General features: G+C 35.7%; 1 protein-coding gene and 1 long non-coding RNA gene across 50 annotated transcripts in view; one reads left to right on the top strand and one right to left on the bottom strand.

The window, feature by feature from the left end:
• The window catches only part of LOC147839401 (uncharacterized), a 251,467-nt gene that overhangs the window by 117,815 nt on the left and 115,640 nt on the right, over positions 1 to 18,012 (top strand). The window lies entirely within an intron of this gene.
• Positions 1 to 18,012, bottom strand: part of gje1a (gap junction protein epsilon 1a) — a 372,471-nt gene that overhangs the window by 263,425 nt on the left and 91,034 nt on the right. For 48 of the 49 annotated variants that reach the window (XR_015517606.1, XR_015517607.1, XR_015517611.1 and 45 more), the window contains one exon: positions 17,589 to 17,711. The exons of the other annotated variant lie outside the window; for it this stretch is intronic. The gene's annotated coding sequence lies outside the window, so the exon portion shown is untranslated. The remainder of the gene's footprint in view (positions 1 to 17,588; positions 17,712 to 18,012) is intronic. 49 annotated transcript variants of the gene reach the window in all.

The following is an 18,012-nucleotide window of genomic DNA, read 5'->3' as shown; positions in this document are numbered from 1 at the left end:
AGATTAGATTAGGAGTTTTAATTTAACCTCACACAAATTAAAGGCCATTTAACATCAAAAATTGAGAAAATCTCTTGAAAAAGGTGTTAATATTAATGTTCAGCCTCGGGCCTTGTAATCCGTCATCCTATCAGGAAAGATCTGTATTTGTATTCTCTCCAAGGATGAAGAAATAAACCAGAAATGTACTGAAAAAGCAATACCCCACTTCCCCGGTAGTGGATTGGCATTATGAAGCACCCTCCCCACTAAATGGACTTTAGCCCTTGAGCCATGACTCCAGGTTGAGAAGCCTTTGTTCCTGAGTTGACACAACCTCCGGAGAGGTTAGCCTGGATTTCTACTTGTAGGCATTGTTATATCCCTCTCTTACCTCCCTTCTGCCTCCTGGGAGCCTCCACTTTAATTTTTCTCCACAAGCACACCAGATTTATTGCTTCAGTAAATTTCTACGAAAGAGAGCGAAGCGCATACCCCGGGGGAATCACTGCGGCAGATCACCTGACCCAGTGTTGTGGCCACAACCGCAACGAACACACATCCTACAAGAGCCATTTGTTATTCTTATTCTAATCCAGGGGCACTGAGGGTTTGGTCAGGGGGGCTCTTTTTTTGCATCAGGGACTAAACACGGCCCCTATTTACGCGACGAACACACAAGGACGTTTTCCAGAAAAAACAAGGGTAAGATTCTCCTCACATCCGCGACTCTGACAGGCAGGGTTGCGCTCACTGAGCAAGCGTGCCCTTGTTCTCTATTATTCATTCACCACAGAACCTGCAGAGAAGAATCACATAGCGCACAGACGCCTGCTTCTTTACCCCGAGACTAACGGGTGTATATCATCCTTTTATATTTGCTATTGTACTCTCACACCCTCTTACACATAATCCAATACAAACTATTTGGTTTGTGCTGGCTCAGATATGACACGCTCTTGTGTTATTCTGGAGTGTGTGTTGTGCTGGCCGCAGCTGAATTCTGCCCAGAGCTATTTGATGTCTGTTTTATGGAGAGCCAAGTGTCCGAGGTTTTCTGTCCATATTTTCCATACTGAACTCCAGTAGAAAGGCCCCTTTGTTATAAAGTTTTTTACTTAAAGTTTAATGTACCACATTTTGTAAGGAAATATGAAATCCACAGCTTGACGTTATATTATTAGCAAATTAATACATATTAAGCAGTACTTGTTGAGTCAAGTGGTTTGAACATTCCCTCTAAAACTAACACAAGAGCCATTTACTCACGCTGTTACAAAGCTTCATGACTTTCTTTAATCTGAATAAAAAATTCCGAATTTTTTTTTCAAACAACAAAAGTCAAGTTCTTTTTTATTTGGAGTAGGGATGTTCAGAATAACCAATTAACCGTTAACTGAAAGAGTGCGTTTGTAACCAATTAACGGTATCAGTTAAACGATTAAAAAATATAAGGGGCTGATCACAGCGAACGCACTTTTTGCGTTGAGAGGTGCATCTTTTGAATGGGTTACTAACACCCGCGAGTGTTTTACATGCTGCTTATGCGCCCTGGTTGCTTTACATTTTGCCGTTGCGCGCTATGTGTGCTCGAGCGGAAAAAGCATGTTACCTCAGTCACGTCTTTTTCATTCTTCAATCAAATAAAAGCAGATGCGGGGTTTCCTTTAGGGTGACAGTAGTGTTAATAATAATAATAATAATTCCTTACATTTATATAGCGCTTTTCTGGGCACTCAAAGCGCTTTACACAATGGGGGGGGGATCTCCTCATCCACCACCAGCGTGCAGCATCCACTTGGATGACGCAACGGCAGCCATTTTGTGCCAGACCGCACACCACACACCAGTGTTTATGTTGTCAAGACAGCTATGGCGAACGTTTAATGATGGAGGAGAGACTTGTTTAGCTGTTTAGCTTGTTTAGCAGCTCGCTGTTTAGAGCTGTATGACTTTACAAATCTTGAATATCAAAATGCTTTAAAAAATAACAACTATAACAACATTGACAGCAACACTCATGCACAATACGGCTCAGCTGATAAAGTCGTTCCCTTGTGACATAAATAAGAGCACCGCGCTTCTTTTTTTCTTGTCAACATAAAAGGCATTGCGGTGCACCTCGCATTTTTGGAATGAAAAAGCGCGTTCACTGTGATCGGCCCCTAACTGTGCAACACATATTTGTTAACTCGTGGGACAGCAACACGTGCAACCACACGTGCCTACAGATGTATTTTGCAAAAGAAGCTAAATGAAAGAAGGACATTTCTGGTCACAGTTTGACACAGACGAGTTGACAAACCAGCACTGATGCTGTTCGCCTCTGTGCTGCCAGGAGCTGTGTCATAAACTCAACAAATAGACTATTGATGATTTAGGCTACAACCAACAAACCAACCTTTTTCCATTTGGAAAATTATAGTTATTAATAGTTCTTATATAACCTAAATTTTTAAATAGCCTACATAACTTACCAATCAAAAAAATCCAAAGTTTTTGATTTTGGCCTAATGATAACTTCGCACCCAACTTAGGCTTTCATTTTACAGCTTATAAAACATGTATGCAAATTAATGAAATATGTAAACAACAAAATTGTTATATGCTATGTAGTAGCCTATACTTTACAAAAAGGCAACATACAAGCCTTAAGGTTCATTGTCATTGTCTATCATTACACGCAGCGCACACACAGGAACAGCGAGTGAGACGGAGGTAATAAGTCAATCAAAATTAAGACATAACCTTTGAACTGACTTCTACTAAAACTATTGACAGAGGTTTTGTAATATTAAAATAACAGCGGAGCATTAATTAAATGCATATTTTCTGTGAAGCAATCTATTTGAGGTAGCCTAACATTTTTATTTGATGGAAGAAAAAACATGACTGGACAAACAGCCTATGCCGGTTCTTAAAAAGGATTCAGTCAGTGTTTTTGTTTTGTAATCTAAATTTGTCACTTAAGTTAAAAAAATATTTTATTCTTTTTGTTTAGTTTATTTTGTTTTTCTATGCTGCTGAAAACGCTGCAGGTGCGTGAAGAAGCTCTGGTATGGTTTGTATGCTGTTCTCATGTTAAGATAAATCAGTATTTTAAAATGCAATATTTAATGTGCCACAGAAAATTGATTACATTTAAATTAAATAATATTTTAATATTAATCTGTTAATGGTTAATATTAGGTTAACGAGCGGTGATTGTCGGTTGGCAACATTAATCGAAATAAGCATCCCTAATTTGGAGATCATAGACTTTTAGTATAATGGTGTTTATAATAAAGAATAATACACCAAGAATAATAACTAAAGGGAATTTTAAATGTCAACAGTGTACTAAAATGTAAAATGAAAAGCTTTAATGAAAAAAAGTTGTCAAAAATTATCCCCTTTTCAACCTAGTATCACTAAAAAGATCTAACTTTTATTTGCATCTTTTTACAAATACAATAAGATTTTAAAGCTTTGTTTGGCCAATGTGAATGAATTAACCAACAAATGAACACTGTAAAAAATCCAGGGTTCCACACAATTCTTCATGTTGTCCCAACACAAATCAATAAAGTTAAGTTAATCATTTTTACAAATTTAAGTGAATTGAACATAAAACAATTATGTTGTCTCCAAAAAACATTAAAGGTACTAAGTTTGACACTCAGTTGTTGAATTAGGTATTGCATTGCTGGATCAAAACAAACGCAAGTGCAGGTTGCCAGATTGAGGACCAACAGAAGCGAGTATGACAATCGACCCTGAAGGCTGATTTAAATCGTGTGCCAAATAAAAGCAATGGCATGCAATAGAAGGACTATTTTCACATTGAAAGGAATTTTTGTCCTAACCAACACCTTGATTTGATATATTAGAAACGGCTTCTATTTCTTGCAGCTGAACAACAAAAAACTGACAACAATCAGCTCAAGTACACCTCATGTGCTTTATTCAGTGTTAAAAGCTAATAATGCGACTTTGAATGCCATTTTACAGGACATTTACAGCCATACTACTGAAAGCAGCAGCAGATAGGTCACCTCAGATCTTGAAATTTAAATTTAAATTAAATAGGACTTCAGAACTGTGATTCAGTGCAAACCAACACATCTCAGAGATTCTGAATCTACATTTAATAATGTTAAACAGGTTTCATATTTATTAATTAGATTATAAACATTACCATTTCATGAGAGAGTGCATATTCTGTGCTTCTGAATGGTTGTATGTAAATTTCTGTCGTGTTTCGTCTGGTGCAAACAGCCAAATTTCTTATCACTGCAAATCTCATCGTGAAACACCTTGTTAGGACACAGGGTTACAATGTGACCTGCTCATCTAATGTTTATGTTTGTAATATTTAGATTATTTACTAATTAATACCCTCATGGGAACTCTGAATTTGAGTCTAATTTTGGAGGCTGCTACCGTCCACCGGAGGTCGCATTTCAAGTCACAGGCGTGTTCATTTATTCAGTTAATTCAGTTATACCCTTTTTTTCTTACTTGGACTGTGCTGCTAAACGTTAAGCTCTATTATAATTAAAGTCTACATAAATACATAGTGAAATAATTAATTTACTATGACACTGCCCTGCATATAGCCCAGTTAGCAAATCTATGGGAACATGTCCAGACAAGTCCCTTCCTTTTGTATTCAGACACTGACGGAAGGCAGAACATGTTCTAACCCAATGGAGAAAGGCATGTGTAAAGTATGTCATACCAAAACTCGGAAACGACTCCTCATGTCCCACTGAGGAGTCCTCAACCCCCTACTATGAGTTTAACAAGCACAGGTGGAAGCCAGGAAATAGTTTGTAAATGGAAACCGTAATTCTAGAAGACTCTAACCAGAAACAAAGTCGATGATGAAGTGTCTGGTTTGCTTTGGGAACATTTCTGTATACACAATATGTGCAGAGAAAACCATTAACATGTTTCTGTACATGAATATTTCTCAGTGTAGATATTATATTCCCTAAAGTAAAAATGTTGTACCATATATCTGTATGTACATAAAAAGGGGAAGAAGTTAGAGTTCATTTAACCCAACAGTAAGGAATACTCTTGCTGCAGTACTAAATTTGTCATTAATAAAGCTATTACATAAAGTAACTTTGGGGAATAGTAGCAATTTAGTTTAATGAAAAGTAATTTTAATAATTGCAGAGTAAAACAGAACAATTATTGCAATGTGTGCAAAAAAATTAAACAAATTTTTCAATTACCATACCAAAGTAGTGCTATTCCAATGTTATCATAATGTACATGATTAATCATGATAAAATCATTTCAACAGGTTTACAAACAAGAATAAAAAACATTAGGGATGTAATGATTCACCTGACTCACGTTCACGATTCGATATGATACTCATGATACTACGTCTCACGACGAAGTTTAACAAAATTATTTTAAACAAATTTAGGGTGAAGAGCCCACAGCACATTTTTTGCTAAATAATATATTTTCTGCCATAACCAAGTTGCTATTTTAAAAACAAATTCCAAAAAAAAAAAAAAAACTAAAACTGTGACTGTGCTGGGATTGTACACTTATAAAAAAAAATATCAGCATTTTCTAGCATAAGCTGAGGTCTTTGCACATTTAAAATGTCCCCTGCTAAAAAAAATATTTGACTGGAGGCTGAGATGGCTGGTGTGGAGAGGAAAGCCTTTCTAAACCAGAGAGCAGTGTGTACAGAGGTGGTCAATAGGCTATCTGATCCAGGGAACTGGCCACTGGCATGAAAAAACTGATAATAAAATGTCTAATTTTACATTAGGATAGAGACAGGAGTTAAACATGATTATGAAGGTGAATTAATAATATTACTTGTAGAATTAATTAGTCTATGTATCAGTGATACACTTAAGAAGAGATCTTGAACATTTTTAAATTTTCAATAATAATAAGCAAATTATTAAAACATGCATAAACTAATTAGAAAAGGAGAGGGTGAAATAATCTAATACCTGCTTCTGTAATAGAACAGCTTTCTATTTTAGTCAGAAAACATCTTCACACTTTTGCTATGAAAACACAGATGCACCGTGTGATCTCCGTAGCACTTGTCGGAGCAAGCGAAGCTGCAAATCTTCCTGTCCGTGTGGTTTGGCTCATTCGTGGTTTTTTTTTTTTTTCGTATAGCCATCTGTGAAAGTAGTTTTTCACTGTGCTGACAGTTTATGTGCATCATATTAATTATTCTGTTAGTGCAAGTAAACATCTTTTTGCAGTATTTGCACAAAGTTAGTGTTTGTCTGGCGCAATTCACCGCTGCCATTTTAGTCTGCCGTTCAACCTATTGCTTGCAACCGAAGTGCAGGTAAAGCGAGATTATGCCTGTAAACAGAGTGCCCCCTCTGTTCAAAACATGTATCATGATTCGTTCAACATTTCTACAGGTTTGAATCGTCACATTTGAATCGGTTTTCAACCTGTTTACGGTGAATCATTACATCCCTAAAAGACAAAGGAGAGTTTTCAAGCATCAAACTGTAAAAGTGTAATACAATTTTAAATAATCCCCCTTACTCCAAAGATTGGTTAATAAAAATATAGTTTATACATTTTATACACCAAAAAAAAAAATTATTCTCATATTAAGGCCTTTCACAACAATCAATATATCGACTTATCGCACAACACATGGACGTGATGCAATATATATCACCCATACATAAAAACCAGTTCTAGCAACATTTTAGCTGATTGCGCAGCCTCTCTATCTCTGCTGGAAGTGCCAGTTCCAGTATGGTTAAAAAAACGCTATAGTATTTACTACAAATTACTATAGTATATTTTCATGTGTGCCTGACAACTGAAAATAGATGTGGTAGCAAATATCACAACCTTTTTTGTTAACATTTATTATTGCTTGTTTGTTTGGGATATGCATTTTCACATTCCAATTCCAATGTCTAATTAATAAACTGTTAAAATGACTATCATTAAATTGAATTAAACATTCTTACGAATAAAAAATGTGTGTGTTCTTTGAAAGAGTGTACTTTCATTATGATGCTATTATATTGTCATTCTGACATATAATGAGTGGCTTAAATAGGTCCTAAAATGAAAATATTATTATATTATTTTTTATTTATTTATTAATATTATTTTGGTGCAATATGTTGTACAGAAAAAAACAGGTAGCATGACAGGCGTAACCATATTTACAACAAGAATTATTGCATGACGTATTAAACTACTATTTATTGATCACAGACAGTGGAACTCTAAAAAACTATTGACTTCTGATATTTTTCAATTATTTCTTTATAAGTACACGGTATGTGCTACTGGCAACAGAACGTTGTTTCACACATGCTAAGTTATTTGAAACATTAGAGACTTCCACTTAATATGTCTTTTATGTGAACAAAATCACTACTGTAAGTGTTATTTAATACAAACAAACAAAATGATACATTTTGACCTGTAAGTAAAGAAATAAAAGCAAACAACAAACTTAAAGAGCCCCTATTTTGCATCATAAAATGTCATATTTTGGTTTGGGGGGGTCTCCGTATATATATATATATATATATATATATATATATATATATATATATATATATATATATATATAATTTTTTATCTGAGTTCAAAATTTCAGTCAAAAGCTATCTGAATGTATCTAACTTTTATTGGTTCTCTTTTCGCCACTGGCTTGCTTGGTTTGGGCCTTGTGGAGCTGTGCATTGATGGATTTACTCTTCAGTGTTTGGACTTTCTGCAGTGAAATTTAAAGGGGCTCTTCAAGACTGTAGTTAGGGCATGTATTTAGCAGCTGGTTCCTAAACATTTTTAAGAAACCCTACACACATACTTCAAATTCAGACAGTCCAATGGTCATTTGCCGGTTCAGACACACACAGAACTTCTCAGAAAAAGGTTGTTTACGAAACGACAATGGCTACTGATATTAAACATCAAAGACTCTGAATGGATCAGCCCCTATTTTAAAGCAAGAGCTAATTCATAAACTCTGCATTTGCGGAATTGGAAACAGCTCCTGTTGAATATGGGACAGCCTGCTGGAGACAAGCCAAGAAGATTATGGGATGTGCTTTCTCAAGGCCCAAAGGCATAGTAAGGAGAAGGGGGGAGAACTTCCAGCTCACTGGAAACGAGACTGATGTAGCCAAAAGCAACGGGAAGTAATTTGTACCTGCTATTTTGAGTTTTTCACACTTGGATGGCAAAAATGCACTGGCAGATGGGATAAACTAATGACACTTCATTACATGAACCAGCTTACTGAAAACTGCTGCCTATTATTGAGAGCATTAACACATGATGTGCGTAACAGCCGCATAACCGAAAATGACATAAATTGCCTTACCCATTTAATCTTCCCGCTGATCATTGTTACCCAGATTGAGACCATTTGATCACAGTTATTTGTCGAATCTGAATACGGTAATGTTGTGAGCTGCTACAATGTCAGATAAATGGCAATGTTTGAAGGGAAAATGGTATACTCCGAGACTAGGATTTTAATTCTGAGGCTTTTCGTTTAGTCTAATACGATTTTATGACATTGTGGTTTCTGTATAAACCGACATACTTTCGCTCTCAATAGAATATATCTCGTCTCTTGGGGATCTGGGCTTTCCGTCTGCAATTCTGTCTGCCTGCCAGTATGTTAAGTCTTAAACTAACAGAGTTTATGGTTGACTACTTCATGACCATCTCTAGCCTTTGCCAGCTGGCTGAGGTATGCCAAAGGATTGGTGCAAAAAAAAAAAAAAAAAAAGTCTCTCCAGACACAATAAATGAATCAGGGTGGGAAATGAGAAAACCATCGAAAAATTCTTCTTTTAGCATAATCCAAGTTCTGTTGGTCATCTGTTTTAGAGGTATTTTCCTCCAAGCAATTCTCAATGGCCCATTTCGATTTGACAAGTTTGTAAAAATGACCAGGGCTATAGCTGTCGAATGCTTTACTTCATCTCTCCATCTAGATTTATGTCAGAAAGTCAAGTGATGTGTGATAAACATATCGTTCATTCAACGTAATAGCAGAAAATGTTTTTAAACCATAAGGTATCACTTTTGATAAAAGCATTTACTTAATGAGTGAATGTAAATAGGTAAATGAGGTAGGTTGTCACAATTACAATTAAAATTGTCAAAAAAACAATTCAATTCATCTTTATTTGTATAGCACTTTTACAATGTAGATTGTGTCAAAGCAGCTTAACATAGAAGTTCTAGTAAAACGAAATGGTCAGTCCAGTTTTCAGAGTTAAAGTTCAGTTCAGTGTGGTTTTTCACAGCTGAAAGTCCAAACACTGAAAAGCAAAACAATCAAATTAAGCAAGCCATTACCGACAGATTTATGTAAGAAAGTCAAGTGCTGTGTGGAAAACATTTAGTTCGTTGAACCTAACAGCAGGGAATGTTTTCAAACTATGGAGGTATCACTGGATAAAAGTATATGCTAAATGCGTAAAAACTGAAATGAGGTAGGTTGACACAATGGAATCTGCAATTAAAAAAATTGTCCAAAAATGATTTAACCACATGACAATGAGGTCACTGTACTCAAATGGCCTTCACAGTCACCAGAATTCAATCCAATAGAGCACCTTTAGAATGTGGTAAAACAGGAGATTCGCATCGTGGATGTGCAGCCAACAAATCTGCAGCAATTGCATGGTGCTATCATGTCAACATGAACCAATCTCTTAAGAATATTTCCAGTACCGCTTTTACCATGTATATTGTGTCAAAGCAGCTTCACATAGAAGATTATAGTAAATTGTAATAATGTAATATTGTAATAATGGCAGCACTGATCATTTATTTATTACTCCATGCTGCAGATGCCAGTCTTTTAGTACAGGCCATTTCAAATGTTTTTTTTTTAATATCTTTAAATGCAAATAAGCTGCTGCTCTCCGCCCCTTTTCAGAAAAAGGTGGAGCCTTTAAATTCATAAGGAGTCAAAGTATCATCAGAAGTCATTGGTATTAAATTTGTTTTGCCTGTATGTATTCTATTGACTTGCACTTTTTGAGTCACCATTATCTTAGATTGCATGTGGAGATGTGTGCCTCGATAGATTTGCTCTTCAGTGTTTGGGCTTTCAGCAGTGAAATTTAAACCACACTGAAGAGAACTTAACTGAACTTCATATCTGAAATCTGGATTAACAAAACTTTAATTTACTAGAACCTCTATGTTAAGCTGCTTTGACACAATCTACATTGTAAAAACGCTGTAGAAATAAACATGAATTGAATTTAATTTTCCATCAGCTAAACAAAAATATGCTAAAAACATACCGAAAAAATATTTTAAATACATGTAAAATATGTACATATCTGCAAAATATATTATTAAAATATGGTCAGGTTCTAGAACAAAATTGAAAAACCAAATAAAATCACACTGGGACGATTTTCGCTCATGCTTTTCACCAACATTTTGAGACGTTTCTACAAAATAGATTTTCACTGATGAGCAGAGTGAACATGCAAAATCACTCCCTGACATTGGCTTGTGCTTAAAGTCACCATCAAATGGATTGTCCTTTTTTCCATTATCGTGACTTACATACACTTGATATGGTCTTGAAATTTAAAAAATAAAATAAAAAATTAATAGCATGATTTAGTTCTTTTGAAAGCAATTAGATTGTTGAAAGACTAGTGTAGACAAAATAAAGGAAATAAATAAGTAAACAAAATAAAGGAAGAACTCAATGGATGAATTTAAAAGCAAGAAAAGTCTTTTAAGGAGGAGGGAAGGTTATGATATTTGATTCAAGTTTATGCTATTACAAAAAAATGAAGTGCACAGATACATTGTTTATAACACAAACTACTTTATACATATACACTATCTGACAAAAGTCTTGTCTTTGTTCCCAGTTCTAAGAGCAACAAATAATAACTTGACTACCAGTTGATATTTTGGAAAAGTGGCAGAAAGTAGATTTTTCATCTGAAAACCATCTGTTGAACTGCATCCCAATCATCACAAATACTGCAGAAGAATTATTGGAACCCACATGGACCCAAGATTCTCACAGAAATCATCAAGTATGGTGGAAAAGGAAAAATCATGGTTTGGGGTTACATTCAGAATGAGGTGTGCGAGAGATCTGCAGACTGGATGGCAACATCAATTCAATCAATCAATAATTACATTAAAAACCACAGGAGAGGGCAAACTCTTCAGCAGGATAGCGCTCCTTCTCATACTTCAGCCTCCACATCAAAATACCTGAGAGCAAAGAAGGTCAAGGTGCTCCAGGATTGGTCAGCCCAGTCACCAGACATGAATATTATTGAGCATGTCTGGGTGAGATGAATCCAAAGAATCTTAATAAACTCAGGATGTCCTGCAGGAACGCTTTATTTGCCACTCCAGATGACTTTATTAATAAGGTATTTGAGTCATTGCAGAGATGTATGAATGCAGTCCTCCAAGCTCATGGGAGTCACACTTTACATCAAGACTTTTGTCTAAGCAAAGTCAGACCTTACTGTCCTAATTAAAAAATTAAAAATCAAGGCACGATCATTTTTTATTTTGGTAAAAGAAGCGTAATCCAGAAGCTTTTGCCTTTCATATAAAACACTTCTGATACAGAATGATCAACTAGAAGTCAAGTTATTATTTGCTGTTCCTAAAACATGGGTAGGCGAAAAGACTTTTGTCAGGTAGTGTAAGAATAAGAGTGAATTTTGATTGTATGGCCACTTTCATGAACATTCAAGTCTTAACTAAAAAGTAAAATGAAACCCACCATCTTCTTCATTAGAAATATAAATATATAAGAAATATATACATATCAGCAGCTCCAGACATGTGATTTCAAAAACCCAATCTCATTGGTCAACCAGTTTTTTCAAACCAAAAAGGATGCTTTTATGCGTTGATGTGCACAATGACAACGCTGGCAAAAACTGTGAGGGAAAAAGCAATCCCAGGCTTTATTGAAAACTTAATAGCTACACAAATGTAGCTCCTCCAAGTGAGGCAACTAGCCAATAATCATTGTTCAGTGGGAATCAAACATGTTCACATTTACAGAATAACCATTTGCTGGATAATATATTTACAGTAACGGAGGAATGGTTAACAACCAGTCGTCAGTGATAATATAACAACAGTCATGACATATATATTCATCTAATCACACTCTTCTTGCACTCAATGTCTTTTTTCCCCATTTCTATAAAAAATATATTAAATAATGTCAGGGAAAAATGAAAAGTATGTGCCAGTAATATTAGTTCACTTCCTCTGTTCAAAATAGTAATAATAATTCTCTGAATTCCAATTTAGCTTTCTTTTGAAAACTGTATTTTTGTTGCGAAGTTCTGGCCTCCCAGTAATTCCATCATGAAGAGAAAAATGTAAAATTATTATGATGTTTAAACAGAGTTTACAGGCAAGAATGAGACCCCTGTGGAGAACAACACAGGGCCAGAGGCTTTTACTCAGCGGAGAGGAGATGGAGACGCTGACTGATTCTCCTTCAGCCATGCATGCATCAGGCATACCAAGAGAGACCCATATCAAATATATACACATGCTAACATCCAAAAGAAAAAGCTCTGAAGCCTAAAACACAGAGCACGGGAGAATTAATCCTCAGTAATGCTTATTTCAAAAGAAAACAATCTCTGTGCAAACTAAAAAGAAATTGCATCATTTTACTGGAGGTGTCTTTTTCAGAATGCACAACAATAGCTCTGATATACATGAAACTAAATCATTTTCACAACAGATATGGGGCTTGTCATAAATTGTGTTGCACTTGATGTAATTAACATTGCATAGTATATAATTTTATTTAACTTTATTTTACTTTGTAAATAACTTGCATGTGGAGGGAACTTTGTATACGTGTTCAATAAAAAGGAGAGTAAATTCATGTCTAATCTCTAGCTTTGACAGAGTTGGGCAAAATAAAATGAAATAAAAGAAAAATTATTTGGAATGAAAACCAGACCGAAAGCAGTCTATATAAACTATTTAAAGAGAAGGAGAGATGGTGTCATTAGCCCCTTTTACACAGTGATACCACTAAATATCCAGAAAAATACCAGAACGACTTTACGAGTAGATTTAAACAAGCGCTGTTCACACAGCCAAGGACATTCTGGAATCTTTCCTGAAAAGACCATTCACACATCTATTCCAAAATACCGGTAAATTCTGACATCATTAACCAGAATAGACCTCTAAGCATCTGTGCTTCTATTTGTAAACACGGAAGTGGTAAGGCTTTTGTTAATGATTTTACTTTTATATAAAGCTTTAGCATTCATGCAGCTGCTTTGTCCCAGAGACATTCAAAGGCAGATGCGCGGACCACAGCTAAATGTTTACACATTTGACTACATTATAAATTATGTGGAAAGATATAGAAGTATTGTAAACTACTTATATGAAAACATATGGAGGAACGATTTAACATGCTGAGATGTATATAATATTGCGCTCACCAGAGCATTCCCTTCAAGTGCACAGGCATCGAGCAAATGAAGCAGAGCGTAAAGATAAACAAACAGCGGTTTATTATAAGCATTTTATTAAATTTTTTTTTCACAGTTGGTATTAAGAAAGAACAAAAAAAAAAGATATCTGACTAACATCTAGCAGCTAAATGTGTCTGGAAAATATTCAAAGGCTTTTATTTTCAGAAACAGTTGGATGTGAATGTGTCTGAATGTTCTGATTGAAGTAGACGTCTCATGTCTACAATGCTTGAACGTGAATTCCCGTTCACACTGAGCAGAATTTCGGCAAATTATCGGTAATGTTGCAACTTCTCTTTCCAGAAAAATGGTGGAATGAATTTACCGGTATTCTCAAAAAGGGATCATTTGTGAACAGGCTCTATTTGAAAATACCAATAAATTTGTTTAGGCAATGTGTACGTGTGAAAGTGGCTGTTGTTTAGAAGGTCAGAATAAGTTTTTAATTTTGAATATTTTTTTATGTTCCTGTATTTTTAATAGGATAAATGCCGCATTATTGAGCAAAAAGACTCCTTTTTACAACCATTTACTGACTTCAAAAACTTTATTGCTAGTCTATACTGTAAAACAAAAAAAAGACATAACAAACATGTTTTTTTTATGGTACTTTAACTTGAGTTAAAATAAAAGTTAATCTTCAACGTTTTATCATATTTTTAAATGTAATTTATCTATGCATCATTCATTCATTTTTCTTTCCGGCTTAATCTCTTTATTAATCAGGGGTCGCCACAGCAGAATGAGCCACCAACTTATCCAGCACATGTTGTACACAGCGGATGCCCTTAAACCCGCAACCCAACACTGGGAAACACCCATACACTCTTGCATTCACACATATACACTACGGCCAATTTAACTTATTAAATTCACCTATACCAAATGCCTTTGGACTGTGGGGAAAACTGAAGTGAACACGGGGAGAATATGCTAACTCCACACAAAAATGTCAACTGACCCAGCCGGGGCTCGAACCAGCGACCTTCTAGCTGTGAGGCGATCGTGCTACCTAATGTGCCACCATGATGCCTATCATTTATCATTTCATTTTTTTACCTTTTTTTAGTGTTTAACAAGACCATAAATAGTATACAATAAAACATATAAAAAATTACAGACTGTCTTAGTTTTCTTACTTTCCCCACAATCCCCTCAAAATAAAACAAATAAAATGTATTCATTAAAAACCATTTATGCATCATTTCTGGACATTATTGTTTTTATTTATTACTACCGTTAACAATTGAAACTGTATCTTTATGTGACATCAATATGAGAAATGTTTTGACAAAATTTGGGACAATTACGCCCCGTGCGTATGGTGCATCAGCATCAACGCTTCCCATTCCCTTTGAATAGGTGACATCAAGCATTGCCGAACTGAATTGTTGATCCGTATGTGCTTCTTCAGGGGCATTGCTTGCTGCAGAAGTTAGGAATCTCTCGACTTTTCAAGTGCCAGCGGAAGCCTCAGCCAATCAGATCGCTTTATGCAAATTCCCCAGCTCAGACAGTCAATGGTTTGCGGACTAGTTTCATTGTCTGACACTGCTATGACAATCGCATCAGCCCCAACTTCAGACCTGCCGTCTGTCGGGCATTGACGCTGAAGCCCCATGTGAATTGGGTGTTACACCATGCATGGATGGGGGTTGTTTATTGTATTGTTAAAATATTTATTATTTAATAATTTTTCTTTTGCTAACTGTTTAAAAAAATATATACTTTTCTGAAACATCTTTGTATTCTTACATTCTACATAATGTCATTTATATTTCCAATAAACATGCTTTAAAATAAAATAATAAAATAAAATAAAGTAAAATAAAGTAAAATAAAGTAAAAATAAAATAAAATAAAATAAAATAAAATAAAATTAAATTAAATTAAACAAATTAAATAAATTAGGCTTTAACAAATTTCTTTAGCTCTACAAAGTTGAATTCAGAATGTTTTCAGTAGGTTTGACTGACGTAAGATAAGAGATAAGTTCAATTGATTCAGCTCAAAAAAGTTAGGCAGCAACTTTTTTTTTTTTTTTTTACATTGTATGGCTAATCTCTCCTCTCCACTTAAACTGTGGATTATTTAAGCCGAAGAAACTTACTAAAGTTTACACATCTAAATTTACAGCACTCAGGTTAACAGTCAAGGTAATAATCTGCTTAACAGCAGAGAGAGATAAAGCAGCCTTGGATCTGTGGCATTGTCAGAGAGTGTGGGATTTTTGTCTAGCGGGATGCTTTGCTTTATCACTTTATTAGCCCTGTAATGATAGTCTGGAGTGCTGTGTGGGCAGGCCGTGCGGTTCGGCACAGCCTGCTGTAATTCAAATCTGTGAGTTGTGTGTTTCATTCTCTTTAGTAAATGTACCAGACCAACCAGAGCGCTTCCATCGCCAGCCATTTCATCTGGCACCAACTACTTGGCTGGCAGTTAAAATGCAGATGATAGCGCAGTTTGCAACCTGTCTTCATAATCACTGCACAGTGTAGGAGGTCCTGCTTTAGTAAAGCTTTTATAATCTTCTAAACAGATCCCAGAATTGAGCGCTGAATGATCTTCAAAGGCAACCGCGCAGTATGCATTGAGTTTGCTTTGCTAATTGCATGCTGAGAAGCACGGTTACATTGCAACAGAACAAACACATCACACGTGTTGCCATAGCTTTTAAAAGGGAGATCCTATCCAGAAAATAAAATACTAAAAGGAGCTAGAGGAAAAAAAGGATGTGAAATAATGGGTTTAGTTCAATTGGCTGAATGCTTTGTAGTAGCATTAATCTTTCAAACACAAACTCAAATGAATACAAAATCTCTGCTGTTGTGCATTGTGTATTTTTCAAAGGGTTATTAGCTTCACTTCTCCATCAACCTTGGACTAAACAGTTACTTGAGGGAGTGCTATTATATGCACAAAATATGGGGTACAATCAGGCTTCAATATCAATTACGGTAATATTAAATACCAATTTGGATCAATGCTGTAACTGGCCAATTACTCTGTCTACGCGATTGTTTTTGTAAGTGCTCCATATGCATTATTTAGTCTAAATGAACATAGGAAAATTTGTTATTGATAACTGATTTTAGTGGCAAGTTGTGGTGAAAATTCTGTAAAGGCACAGCTAAACAGATGTAAGTCCTGATTTAAACGTGCCTAATGTTTGAGCACATCTGATCATTTCTGAAAACTGATTCCAGCAGCAGGGCGTAATAGCTGAAGGCGGATTTCCCCTGCTTTGACTGAACTCTTGGGATTTCTAATTTATTTGATCCTAAAAATCTGAGTGAATCTGTTTGGTCTGTGTTCAGTGAGCATATCTGTAATGTATTGTGGTCCTAGGCCATTTGGTGATTTATAGACAAGTGATAATACTTTAAAATCAATTCTGAAAGTAACTGGGGACTGGTGTAAAGACCTGAGGACAGGTGTGATGTGCTCTGATTTTCTAGTTCTGGTAGCAACGTTCTGGCCTTCTGAAGGCCACCGAAGAGTCCTATACAGTAATCCACCATGCTGCTGATAAAAGCATGAACAAGTTTTTCCTCACTGTCCTCACTGGAAACAAAGCATCTGATTCTTGCAATGTTTTTGAGATGATATTATGCTGATTTACTTACTGATTTGAAATGATTACTGAAACTCAGATCGGACTCCAGAATAACATCAAGATTCTTGACCTTATTTTTTGTTGTGTGACCCTTAGAGCCAAGGTACGCATTCGCCTTTAGAACCTCATCTCTGTTCCCAAACGCAATCACTTCAGTTTTCTCTTTGTTTGAAAGTTTTGGCACATCCAATTGTTAACTTCATCAATGCATTGGCAGAGGGTGTCAATGGGGCTAAAGTTATTAGGCATAAGGCTAAGTAGATCTGACTGTCATCAGCATAGCTGTGGTAGGAGATTTGGTCCTCTCTCATTATTTGGCTCGGTGGGAGCATAAAAAGGTTGAACCTGTTGACCAAATTTAATTTGCTTGAAATTAACTAAATTGCATTGGATCAAACTAAATTGAATTTGTAACTGCATTTGTGTGTAATTTGTCATTGCTGAAAGGCTTGAATAAACTCAACAACAAACACATCAAATAAACTTACTTGGTTTTTTGACTCTGAAGTGAATAGCTTCTTCATTCACTTCATTGCTGTATCTGTCTGACTGCTGTTTGAGAGAGTGAATGGGTGTTTCCCAGTGCTGGGTTGTGGCTGGAAGGAGATCCGCTGCGTAAAAACAAATACCAAATTGGTTAGTGGTTCATTCAGCTGTGGTGACCCCTGATGAGTTGGCGACCAAGTCGAAGAAAAATTAATGAATGTGTGAAAAACTGAACTGAACCAAATCAACTTGAATTGAACTGAACAGAACTGCACTGGAAGTCTACAGTACGTCAACCTCTGCAAATGACCATCCAAAGCCATGGCCACTGAACACGCACTAGACAACATCACTACAATACTTCATGTAACACTCACCAGAAAGAAAACTTCAGAGAACAGTCAGTAATTTCAATACATAACATTA

The sequence above is a fragment of the Danio rerio genome, chromosome 20 (assembly GCF_052040795.2).
Source record: "Danio rerio strain M-AB ecotype USA chromosome 20, GRCz13ab, whole genome shotgun sequence".
NCBI classification, from domain to species: Eukaryota; Metazoa; Chordata; class Actinopteri; order Cypriniformes; family Danionidae; genus Danio; species Danio rerio.
Note: the sequence above shows the minus strand (reverse complement) of the source record. Positions and strands in the feature narration are given on the sequence as shown.